Here is a 13629-nt window from a genome sequence, read left to right as displayed (position 1 = left end):
CACGGGAGGCAAGCACGTTACTACCCAGCTAAGCAGGCGGACTACAGTTACCAAGGTGATGGGTCACTCTGTAATGTTAATGAATAAGTAAATAAGTTGCGAGATGGCCTCACTGTCGGCGCGCAGTATCCGAAATGAGAACTTAGAAGTGTTTAGATGAGCCATACGTTGTCGTCGTTGGTCACCAAAGTAGATTTTACCCTGATATGGGTTAAAGGTAGCGCGTAGCAATGACACGATGACATAACATGCGCTTTACTCTACGATCGACACCGAAGGAATACACGTCTACGTTCACGGCATTCGTAGAGGAGCCTGAATCTTGGTTCCTCAGACATTTCGCACCACGCCACTGTGGCTGGCCGGAGAGTTTCCTCTCTGCAGCTGTCGCTGGTGGAGGCACCACACGTCCAACAAGTGGCATGTCTTTGATAAGCCTGAAAAGACAACATATCCCTCTCAATCCAGCTGGGTTGTATTCCGAGGTGGACCATGGCAAATCCTCTCGTTATCTTAGTCACTATTTGCCCTATCCGTGGACATTCGACCGCCACGCACACACCACTAATAGCTCTTTTACAGTGTAACTGTGTCGCCTTAGCTCCACATTTCAAGACAATGGAACGCTGAAACAAAACAATACAATACTAACAACAAAGATTCTTGTCGGCTTCAAAGCAAAGATACCAATAAAACGTATTTATTTCCTCAATTTTACGATAGGAGGGAGCAGTGCTCCTCACTCTATGTATGGAATAAACTCACGTAGTGAATGTCAAATCAAACACGTTTCAGCCGTCTGATTTCCAAAACGTAAATTTTATTTGGCTACCAGTTTCAGCGATTTACTACGTCATCTTCAGGTCCCCTGACCGATGTGGAGGAAGATTCCAAGCCCCGGACAAAGTAAGGGGCCTGCATTCAACGACCGGTATGTGTAGATCTACAGATTTTGACCTATTTTGAGCGGAACTGAGGTCGGAATCATCCTACACGTTCGTCAGAGGGCCTGAGGATGGCGTAGTAAACAGCCGAAACTGCTAGCCAAATGAAATAACTGTTAAAAAGTTAGACGGCTGAAACGTGTTCTATTTGTTATTCTATACTGAACAGCCGAGTCCCGCAACAATCTCTGAGAAGAGGGACATACAGAGACTCACGTAGTATCATTCAATGAATATCTGACATCTTTCAGACTTGTTATATTTCTGTTGGCATTCCGTTTTACTTCATACCGGGTTGGATAGTTGTTGGTTGTGACATAATCTAATCTAATCATCGATCATCGATTTATTTAAACATCACCCAGTATTATCCTCCAGAGGAGATAGTGAGTTGAGCTGCCTTTAGCGTATGAACACCATCCACTTGCTGTTGTTGTTCTGCTGAGCTGCCTTTAGCGTGTGAGCACCACCTACTTTGCTGTTGTTGTTTGCTAGGTGAGGAGTGGTAGCTGCAGAGCAGATGCAACGCTACGCTCTCCGCGGACTCTGGCTTCCTGGAGCTGATGAACGTCCTGGACCATCCCACCTGTCCACTGGAAGACCTGCCGCCAGAAACCATGGAGCCGCCTAAGCAGAGCCGAGTGCAGCTGCGAAACGACGTGCCGCCGAGGTCTCCCAACATCCCTGTGGCCAGTGACCTGGCGTGCACACCTCTGCCTCTTTTCCTGGATCGCTGTCAGCTCGTTCAGCATTTTTCAGGACGTCCGATTTACTACGACACACAGTGTGCATGATGCTCGCTGCTATTTAGACAATCTTGCCAAGCAGTCGTGTCCGGAATTGAAGGCTGCAGATGTCATCTGTTCTGTTTCCAGAGCTATCCTGTTTCTGAAGTGTCGCAATTTGTTCTCTTGTAAAGTCTCCTGGAGGGTCACCTTTTCCAGAAAAAGAAGTAACTTACCGTCCGAATCTGATTCGAAAGAGGACAAGCCAACAGAGAAAACACTGAGCTACAGCGCCATGTTAGGCAGTGCCATTTCGAAATCCAAGCATTTTAAAATGCACAGATTAAAACTTTTCGAAATCTCATTTAAAGCGTTTTGACTGCCGGAGTATTCGCGTACTTTTCCTCAGTTATGTAATTTGTCTGGAAAGATACTCTTGTGCTTCCAAATCATGCATATAACCCAGATTCTATGTTCTGAGGTCATGCGACATATGGCAGGAGTTCCTGACTTACCTACAACGGATCTGATTGAGAGTGCCTTCACACGTCTCAGCTCTATCTGGCTAAACAAATTCTACTACCAAATGTACGCCTGCTTTCGTCATCTCACGCTTCCTAACCTGCCGAAGCAAGCAAAGTATTCCGTGGTCAGATCCTGTATCCACTAATACTCTGGATATATGACGCACAACAAGTATTGATTCTGAAAATACGAGCAAATATTGTCTTCCCCAGTCAGATGAAATTCCTCGTGGGAATTTCACTGTCTACAGCTATGAATTTCGTTTTACTTCGACTGGTGGGATGCGTATACCTATTTACCCCGAAGTCCACGTGGGTCGAAATTTCTAGTAGCAGTAAATTTGGCCCAAATAAATAACTTCTTTACCTTCCATTTAAGGCCGTCGTCTTAAGTTGGATAGGTACTATAATTAAGATTTAGTTGCACAAGGCGTAGCCCAGTTTTTGTGTTACGTTCATGTAACTACAGTGATACAGGAGCCAGAGCCGCTCGTTTTTTTTTTTTTTTTTTTTTTTTCATTTGACACGAAACGGCGCTCCCTATAACAAGGAACACGGTACTGTCGTGGTGGAACCCAGACATCATCCTTCCAGGGCTAGAGCTCTGTAAAGTAGCTGGTGTACAATTTCTGGCTGTGAAATCCCTTTGTAATCTCTGTGAATATATTTTCAAAGGACTGCTTTAATTACAGACTATAATAAAGCCTGTCCTCGGTTGTAAAGATAGAAGCTAGCTGATGAGACAAAATTAACTGCAACCAAACCGTAAAACCAGTGCCTCAGTTTTCTAATTTACTCTTCATTCTCAATTTTCTGTTTATTTGTACGTGGTAGCGTCTACGTATTTTAATGCACCGATGTTAAGTAATTACTTACTCTCATGGCCCCGGAATCCACAGTCGATTTTTGACCGCGTCAAGTAACCTTCTTCACAGCGTCCATCCTCCGCATCTTCTTCTCTTGCTCTACGTGGCTGGAGATCCTTTGGCCACAGGGTATCTACATCTTGTCTGCGTTCTGCCTAAAGATTTTCGTCCTGGTTTCTTCTCTGCTGCTTCTATCAATTTTGATTCCATCCCTCCCACCCCTCTGCCCCCCCCCCCCCCCCCCCACATGTCTACTATAGAGATGGCCAACCGGTATCAGTCTCCTCACCTAGGCATCCGCAACACTATGTGGTTCATTTTATATCTCCATGAATTACCTGTTATGTCCTCTTTGTCATGCTCCTGCCTAAAAAATTCGTCGGGACATTTTATTTTCAAAAACCTTTGTCATTCTCTCTGTTATAATTACCTATTCAACATATTTCTGTGTTATATAGTAACAGTGGTCTAACTATTGTTTTATATATCCTCATTTTGCTTTCCCTTAAAAAGTTTTGGCTGATAATAATTTGTTGAGTATATTTGACCCTCTGGATGTTGCTTCGATCCTCACTTCTGTTTCTTGTTGTCGTAATTTCTCTTGTTAACTACCACCCACAGATGTTTAGACTCATCTACTTCTTCGAGGATGTTGTCATCGATCTGCATGGTTCCTCACCTTACTGCCTTGTAATTTCTTTCTCTCCTTACGAATTTTTGTTCTCTCGTCGTTCACCTCCTATCCAATTTCTCTTGATTGTTTGTAAATGACATTCTTTCCAATATTTTCAGGTCATCTAGATTTTCGCTGATTAACGCTACATCATTTGCAAAGGCAAGTAATTCATTTTTATTCCTATGCAAATTCCCTCTCCTTCTTTGCTTACTGCATGCAGTGCTTCCTGTATTATTACTATGCTAAAGAAGAGAGGTGATGTTCCTTCTCTGTGCCTGACTTATGTTTTAACGTCAAAAGCTGTGGAACACTCTCCTTCCATTTTCTCTATCTCTTTCGAGTCCTTTGGGAAGAATACTCACAAAGATTGCAACGAGGATCCTGCAACCAGATTTCTCTCAGCTGCTCGACAGAGCAGACCTGGATGGATGGATGGTGTCTGGGTCCCACCAAGCCAGTGTCCCTACTCCTGGGAGTAGGGAGTGCCGTTTCGTTAGAAATGGAAAATACGGACAACACTTCACCCCGGTGCCATCGTAGCTGTATGTACATAGTACAAAAACTGCGCTATCCCTTGTGCAACCCAATTCTAATTATAATACCTATCCCACTTAAGATACTGGCTTAACTGGTAGGTGATCAAGTTGTTTGTTTGAGTCAAATTCATTGCTACTAGAAATTTCGAGTTGCGTGGAGTTCTGAGTACGTAGGTATACGTATCCCAGCAGTCCAAGTAAAACCAAATTGAAAGCTATAGACAGCGAAATCCCCGCAAGGAATATTATCCAACTGTGGAAAAGATAACCGTGGTTTAGTAACGAAATTCGGAAAATGCTGAGGAAGCTTAGATTGATGCACTCACGGTTCAAAAAAAGAGCGCGGGAATGTTGACGGGCAAAGTTGAGCAGGAATTCAAGTCACCAGGTCCGGAAGGATTGCTAATTCGATTTTACAGAGTACTCTTAGACATAGATCCTTTACTTAACCTTCATTTATAGCGAGTGTCTCGTTAAGCGCGAAGGCCCAAGTGACCGAAAAAACAAAAAAAGGCAGGTGACTCCTATATATCAAAAGCATAAAAGAATGGACCCGTAAAATTACAAAGCAATATCCTTAACATAGGTTCCCTGTAAGATTCATGAACATATTCTAAGTTCGAATATAATAAATTCTATGGAGTCAGAGACGCTACTGCCCACGAGTCACCACGGATTTGGAAAGCATCGACCGTGCGAAGCTCGGTTTGCCCTTTTCTCTCACGATATCTTGCGAACAATAGACAAAGGGCAACAGACAGATTCTATATATTCCTAGATTTCCGGAAAGCGTTTCATTAGTGCCCCACTCCAGATCGTTAACAAAGGTCCGAACATGCGGCAGTGGTTTCCAAAGTGACTCGAAGACGTCTTAAGTAACAGAACCCAAAAAGTTGTTCTTGACTGCGAGAGTTCATCAGACGGGAAGTTATCGCCAGGAGTGTCCCGGGGAAGTGTGACAGAAATGCTCTTTTCCTCTGTATACATAAAAGAGTAGACAGATAGGGTCTACGAGTGTTCGCTGAAAACGCTGCATCGTGTGCGAAAGTATTGATGGTAGGTGATTGTATGAGGATGCAGGATAACTTCGACGGTACATCTATTTTGTCTGATGAATGGCAGCTTACTATAAATGTAGAAAAATGTGAGTTAGTGCAGACGAGTAGTGGCGTGATACTTGGCACAGTCATGTAGAGCTAATATCCAGGCTTCACCTCGCCGAGAAATGTAAAGCGGAGTTAGCATGCAGAGTCGGTAGTAGGGAAGGCGAATGATCAACTTTGGATTATTGGGAGGATTCTAGGAAAATTAAGCTCGTTTGTAATGGACACCACACATGAATCACTAGTACGAACTTTTCTCGAGTACTGGTAGAATATTTCTATTCCTTACAAGCTCGGATAAAACTAAGATGTCGAAACAATTCAGGCATACTGTTTTGTTTTTTACCTATAGATTCGATCAGCATGCTACTATAACGGAGATGCTTCGTGCAGTCAAAAGTAAATCCTTGGAGAGAAGACGGCACGTTCTTTCCGCGAGAAACCATTCTGAAACTTTAGGCAGTTGTCACATGCAGCTGACTACAGGGCAATTATACTGCCACCAACATACATTCTGCATAAGGATACGAGTACGAAATGAGAGAAATTAGAGATCGCACGGAGGCGCATAGACACTCGATTTTCCCTCGCTGTGTTTGTGAGGAAACAAAGTACTCTCCTCCATGCTCCATCTGGTGGCTTACACGGTACATATGTAGGCATAAATTTTAAAAGTCAGGAAGACAGATGTCAGAGGTACATTAAATGAATACTACGTAAGTCTATTTCACGTACAGCGGTTCTCGACTTCGTATAACTGAGGGAATAAGTAGATTTTATTGATGACCCTGCTCGAAATCCGACAGAAAGCTTCGTTTCCAGTATTTTATGGTATTCTTTCAGTGTTGCGTTGTACGATTTCTGGAGCCATTGCCACACCGCTGTACTGAACAAAGTACACTGCAGTGATGTGTGCGTCGGCGCACGAACGTCCACAGATAGGGCAAATATTGACACATATAATTAGACCATTTGCCATGGTCTATCAAGTAAAGTAACCCTTCTTGATTGAGAGACACATGCTGTTTTTTGAGGCAGGGTCAATGAAGGCCGCTTTTTGGAAGTAAATAAAGGCGAGAGGAAGCGTTTGACACCATCCATCAATCAACTGAACAATCTTGTGTGATTTGTAGTCTTCGTTTGTATTCTAAACTACTACTTTTTTCATATCTGTTCTCTTTATATGCCGTCGTAGGCTTTCCTCGAATCAACACACGGTACTTCCATTGCTTTGTTGTATTCCGCATATTTTGGTATGGCTTCTTTTAGTAGAAGCTCTAATCTGTGGTAGATGAAAATAAGGGAGACTTATTTTCATCTATTACCTCCCTTAAATATGGTTCCAGTTTTTTCTGGAGAATCTTTTAGCACACTCTTTAGGCTGTGCTAATTAAGGGAATGTCTCTATAATTCTGCGTTCTTGTTTATCGCTATTTTTATCGACTTGCATTATGATCGTCTCTTTCTTAGTTCCAGTCGTTGGTCACTTGTGTATTTGTTCCGAAAATACGTGTACTTCTTTTTTTTAAATTCAACTATTATTCCATTTCTCCCTAGAGCTTTGCTGTTCTTCATTATTTGATTGTGTTTACTGTGTCTTTCCTTGTTCACGGTGCAAGTAAGGAATCTACGTATGATACTGGTATGGGTCCTCCATTTCTGTACTTCAAATCTTCCACATTCAAAAGTTCCTTACAATTTTCCTTCCTAATTTCCAAACCTTTTGTTCTTTCGTAAACTGATTTGCCATTACTTTAAGATTAAGTAATTACTTACTAAAATTGAATACGCATGAAAATAAGAGGGAAATTCTTGCTACAATTCTCCTAATTGGTTATATGATAGGACATTAACATGAAATCCAAAATTTAAATAAGAACGTTTTATGGTAACTAGCATATTGAAATACAAAAATAATGTAAGAACTTCCTGTTCACGGTAAATTATTTTCACCAAGTTCCTAAATAGTGAAGGCAGAAGAATGTAATCTTACAATGCAGTTATAGGAATCCTTCACCTTCCGCCCGATTCATAAAAAGCTTTTAACGCATGACTACATTTATCTTATGTTTAAAACTTGCAACTGGTTCCTATTTCTAACTAAGCTCTGTTTTTGTGCGTGCATATGCAGGTTCAACAAATGATTTTGCACTGAAATTCAATCCTAACGTAAATAACAATCGTATGAAGATTATTGCAAGTTAGCTCGATGGGACACCAGGTTACATGAATGTTTAACGGAACTGGGAAACGCCATTTTCAAAATGCAACTGTACAGCAGAACTTTCCCATTAGAATATGTAATCGCCTAGGTAAATGATGCCACGAAAAAATCCTTGAAAACTATTTTCATACGAAGTTCTGAAAGATGGCTCGAAGTAACTCAATTGAATAAATGAGAAAAGTGGATGAGTATGAACTTGTCACATGAAGGAAGAACAAATACCTCTCATAGAAAATGCCCCCAGCGACGACTTCCAACTGCGTGAGAAACTAACTTTATCAGCTGAAAAATAATTATCTGAAAACAAATTGCTTTTCCTAATCGATCCCCTGAGCGCAATGGTTCGCTCTGTTGTGCCGACTTGCACACAATTTTCAGGATACCGAGGGTGAGCCTCGTTTTAAACACACAGAAAATGGACGCCATCTTTGCTCATGGTAGGCACGTTACGTGAATTTCTAGTTGGTGGTTACTATAACGAAAAAATTCCAGCCAAGGCTAATTTTAGTCGTGCAACCATCGTACATTTATTTTCTGAAAATGAGTTACAAACGGCCTCCAAGAAATGAAGCTAACCATCGAACTGTGATAACGGCTGGACTTCTGCACAACGTAACAACACGGAAAATGAGAGTCTAAATCCTTTTAATCTACCCATGAAACAAGCAAGTGGGCTGTGTTTTTAAGCCGTCTCACTTTTATTACATCAAAGCCCCCCACAATTTCAGACTGACCACGGAATCCTTGCATATACAGAACTGAGGTATTATGCGTATTGAGGCGAGCAGATAACTCACTACAAAAAACTCGCTGTAGTTTTGTTTAAACAGCGTAAAGAAAAACTAAAATCTCATTCGAACCGGAAACGGTCGTAAGAATCACCAACCGCCCTCAGCGTACCATAATTTAGCCTGAAGACCGCAACTAGAGCAAGCGAAACGAACAAACTTCCAGACCTGACTGTTTAAAATATTTTTTTCATTTCAGACCCGTAAACAACGCAGAACAGAAAGCAGAGAACACAGTGTCATGCATCCGGTTCAAGGGGTGGTATATTCTACCTCAGTAACGGCCGTGCGTTGCTGATTGGCTGATTCGAAAATCTGCCGAAATTAAGCCTGCAGAGATACTACGACTTACTTAAGCTAGAGATAACTGAACGTTCGCGGAGGAATCGATACTAGCCCTGTGGTCAACATCTCGTATCGACAAGTGACTGAACTTAGAACGTACATTACACATATAATGAGAGGTGAGCGTTCTCACAATGTAGTCCTTTCAAAATGCATAATAGTTACGTATGACATTAAATCCACACCTGTGCCTCGTCTTGAGCCTCGCTCCAAATGGAACAGTCCGAGATTCGATTTTTCGACTGATCCAAGGAACTACTTTTTCCCGGCAGTTACGTTACTTTCACTGCTGGCAATGCTTCATTTCACAACTGGAAATGCATCATGTATCTGAAAATTATCACATTGTATCAAATTAAACTTCAGATCAAGAAAACATTTTTCAGTGCGTATTCATTTATATACTTTACTAATCATTTATATACTTTACCAATTAACTTTATTTATGTTATCTGAATTAAACAAATTTCATAAATGTGTGTAAAAGTTGTACATATAAATGATTTGTTACTTAAGTACTATGTCAACAGAGATTGACGCCAATTTAAGATTAGAGGATAAGGGAGATGGAGACAGTTGAAAAGCCCTAGTGTGTGGACGAATATGTATTGGGGTCTTTTGGGCTGATGAATGTTTCGATTCGAGAGAATGGAACAAAAAGTTATGGTAAACAATATTAATAATAATTAGTTATGTCAAATATGGTTTGAACGGAAAGGAACGTGTTAAAGAATAGTGTTACGCGATATTGGAGTAATGGCGTTTGTGAGAGAGGACGTGATTAGATGAGCGAGAGATACGTAAAGGTACTATAGAAGACGTTAGAAATTAACCTGTATCCCGAGTGCAGCTCCCAAACGGGTAAGAAGTTCTTCAAACGACATTTTTATGAACAGTATTGTGAAATGAAAAACGTGCGCCATACGATTATTAGGCACATGTATTTTCTATAAGTTGAACTATAGTGACATAGCACATAGAATTTTGTGTGATTTTTAATCAATAAACGATCGCCCAAAACTCAATTGACGTCTAATGCGAATGAAACCAACTGAATAACATCCCATTAGCAGTACTACATAGATTTGATTTTCAGAAACTGTATGATGACAGCTATCTTGACTCATTTTTCAGCCATCCATAATTTTAACAGCGATATTAGTTATATTTAAGGAGGAGAAGGACTTGCCATGTTGGGTACGGTGGAGCCAGAGACTGCAGCACTATTTTCAATCTTCATGAGCCACGAGGTAGTTGGAGCTTATTGGCATACTTCTTAAAATGGTTCAAATGCCCTCGAGCACTATGGGACTTAACTGCTGAGGTCATCAGTCCCCTAGAACTTAGAACTACTTAAACCTAACTAACCTAAGGACATCACACACATCCATGCCAGAGGCAGGATTCGAACCTGCGACCGTAGCGGTCGCGCGGTTCCAGACTGTAGCGCCTAGAACCGCTCGGCCACTCCGGCCGGCTGCATACTTCTTAGAACACAGAGAAACATTGACGGCAGGAGCGAACCAAACGGAGTCACGTGGGCATTCAGAGTGTATCTACAATAACTATTTTGGATCAGAATAGGCCTACAAGGACCCTCTAATTTTGAAGGAAAATGTCAACCGTTGTAAGTGATTACTTGCATAATAATCTAATATGTGTTGTATGTAATGCGTGTGTTCGCTTTTGGCATCTAGGAAAAAAGTCTGATGTAGGGGTGCTACGAAGGTTTGAAATATGCTTTGGTCTGTGGCAAAGTTTCCTTTGCGAATCACGGGGCTGGACAGTTGTCCTTCGGGAGGGGTTGCAAGAGTGAACCAGCCCATATCTGTGGACGCTAAGACTCATACCTCAGGGCCAAGTGTCCGAGGTTATAGGAAATTTAGACCGTTCTGTGCTCAACATGCAACAAAAATGTTCGAAACACCAAAGCGACGCAACAAACTCCATTATCACCAAATCTCCAGCAACCCAAACCAAAATGAAGTAGTCGAAAACTCAAACTGAAAACTGTGAAGAACATCGAAGCGAACAACTATCCACTACTGGAGTCTCCGACTCACGTGATGAAGGCTTTGAAGTGGTTAGATCCAGACGATATTGGAACACATCTGATGGCTCTATAACTAAGCTTACAATAAAGAACTAACCAAGAATAATCATTACAGAAATCCTAGACGTCAAAGAAACTGTCAAATCACTGTAGACTGCACTAAAACAATTCATTCTAGTAAACCAAGTTGTGGAACTAACATTCTGAAGAAACAATATCAAAAATCACCAACACCAGTCAGACTTCGAAACACCACCATTGGTATTACGTACCGACAGAAAGCAACCACAAGAGCACCCAAAGCCGTACGGCAAATTACGGGCAGAAGAGAAACACCACGCTGACTCCATCAGCGTTGTGACGTTCGCCGTGATATCATGGATACCACATCAACCAGGCAGTGCGTATCATTTCGTGCACCAAGAACTGTTAATAAATTTAAGTTTTCTCGAACCACGAACAAACAATTAACGAGGTACTTGCTCACCATTTAGGAATTCACCGTGTGCTTCACAAGCCAGGACCACGTAAAACACAACTCCCTTAAAGAACGCAATGTAGAAGGTGCAACAGTTTCCAACACACCTTGGAAAACTGCCGAAATGGATCCAGATGTGGAAAATGCAGTGGACCACACCTAATGTTTCTAATTGCAAAATGGTTTTGAAAACAGAGACCCCAAAGTGTGGAAACTGCAGCGGTGATCAATTTGCTGCTGCCAACATTAAGACCAAAACTGAAAAGATAAGTGCATTGACAAAATTATGAAGCCCCATGATCCAGAACAGCAGAAATGCAATCAAAAGGAAATTTTTCTGCGCGCGTTCAGCACAGTCATTCTCAACATTACATTTGAGAAAGGGGTACTTAAAGCGGAAGCAATAAAAACAGCCTGTAAAAAGTTCCTGTGACGTTACCCTGACATCATGCAAGCCTGCAAAAACATCAGCACCCATATCGACAGCCGACGAATAAAGAAGCCTAAACCTAACCCAATACAGGAAGCTAGAAAACAAGAATATTAGTCTTTACAGTCACGCTTGGAAAATATATCCCCACTATCCGTTCTGTCAACGCCAAGAGATTCTGCGATACATTCACAAGGACGACGGTTCAAAACCGCTTCCGGCCATCCAGAATTATCGAAGTATCCAGAATTATCCCTAAATCGCTCCAGGCAAATTCCGGGATTGTTCGTTTGAAAGGGCACTGCCGATTTCCTTCCCCATTCTTGACACAGTAGGTGCTTGTGCTCCGTCTCTAACGACCTTGATGTCGATGGGACGTTAAATCCAAGCTTCCTTCCAGATTCTGTGCGAAGAAGGATTTCCTTGAGTATCTAAAAGAGATTATCATTATAGGATTGCAGAAATCAGATCCACAGGCAGGGAAATCGATCTCCGCAACTAGATCTGCCACAAACTCAACCAACCCAAAACAGGTCATCTTTCATATAAAAAACCCAGCTGCAATACGACTCACGATACAGGAGTGTATGAATCTGCATCATGTATCTGTGTTGACAATTACAGCAAGATGTAAGATACACAAAACGTGTACGTATCCCCTATCGAGAAATTGCAAATTGATCTTATTAACTACATATCCAGTCAGTCTACTGGCGTATCAAAGAACTTCACTGAACAGGCCACTGAATGTTGAGTAGAAGCAGTTCAGATTAGAGAAACTAAACTTTTAATTATAATTATCTATAGATACTCTAATTCTGTTTATAGGACATGTCTGTTCAAGGTAAAGAGAATTCATATTTACTTTATAGAAAGTATCGAAAATTAGTCGTATGTGATGACTTTAACATTAATTTTATAAGTGATCGTGCAAGAAAAAAATGTTGAAAGATCTAAATTCGCATCACCTGATGCAGACTGCACTCTTCCCAAACCAGCGTGCACCTATAGGCAACATTTCAATCTTCATTAATAAAGTACCATTCCGTTATCAAAAGGGTAAATGGCCTCTCAGGCCATGATGCACAAAGTCCTTTTAATCATCATCATCATCATTTAAGACTGATTATGCCTTTCAGCGTTCAGTCTGGAGCATAGCCCCCTTATAAAATTCCTCCATGATCCCCTATTCAGTGCTAACATTGGTGCCTCTTCTGACGTTAAACCTATTACTTAAAAATCATTCTTAACCGAATCCAGGTACCTTCTCCTTGGTCTGCCCCCACTCCTCCTACCCTCTACTGCTGAATCCATGAGTCTCTTGGGTAACCTTGCTTCTCCCATGCGTGCAACATGACCCCACCATCTAAGCCTGTTCGCCCTGACTGCTACATCTATAGAGTTCATTCCCAGTTTTTCTTTGACTTCCTCATTGTGGACACCCTCCTGCCACTGTTCCCATCTACTAGTACCTGCAATCATCCTAGCTGCTTTCATATCCGTAACCTCAACCTTGTTGATAAGGTAACCTGAATCCACCCAGCTTTCGCTCCCACAAAACAAAGTTGGTCGAAAGATTGAACGGTGCACAGATAACTTAGTCTTGGTGCTGACTTACTTCTTGCAGAAGAAAGTAGATCGTAGCTGAGCGCTCACTGCATTAGCTTTGCTACACCTCGCTTCCAATTCTTTCACTATGTTGCCATCCTGTGAAAATATGCATCCTAAGTACTTGAAACCATCCACCTGTTCTCACTTTGTTCCTTCTATTTGGCACTCAATCCGTTTATATTTCCTTCCCACCGACATTAGTTTCGTTTTGGAGACGCTAATCTTCATACCATAGTCATTACATTTCTGATCTAGCTCTGAAATATTACTTTGCAAGCTTTCAATCGAATCTGCCATCACAACTAAGTCATCCGCATATGCAAGAC

At 41.5% G+C, this 13629-nt stretch overlaps 1 long non-coding RNA gene across 2 annotated transcripts in view; it reads left to right on the top strand.

Annotated features, from left to right (window-relative positions):
• LOC126473566 (uncharacterized) overlaps positions 1 to 13629 on the top strand; it is a 62131-nt gene that overhangs the window by 25447 nt on the left and 23055 nt on the right. The window contains exon 4 of one of the 2 annotated variants that reach the window (XR_007586490.1): positions 1440 to 9756. The exons of the other annotated variant lie outside the window; for it this stretch is intronic. This is a non-coding gene — a long non-coding RNA (uncharacterized LOC126473566). Of the gene's footprint in view, positions 1 to 1439; positions 9757 to 13629 lie in introns of those variants that run through there. 2 annotated transcript variants of the gene reach the window in all.

Source organism: Schistocerca serialis, chromosome 4, assembly GCF_023864345.2.
Source record: "Schistocerca serialis cubense isolate TAMUIC-IGC-003099 chromosome 4, iqSchSeri2.2, whole genome shotgun sequence".
In the NCBI taxonomy this organism is placed as follows: Eukaryota; Metazoa; Arthropoda; class Insecta; order Orthoptera; family Acrididae; genus Schistocerca; species Schistocerca serialis.
This window is presented reverse-complemented; position numbering and strand designations above follow the sequence as displayed.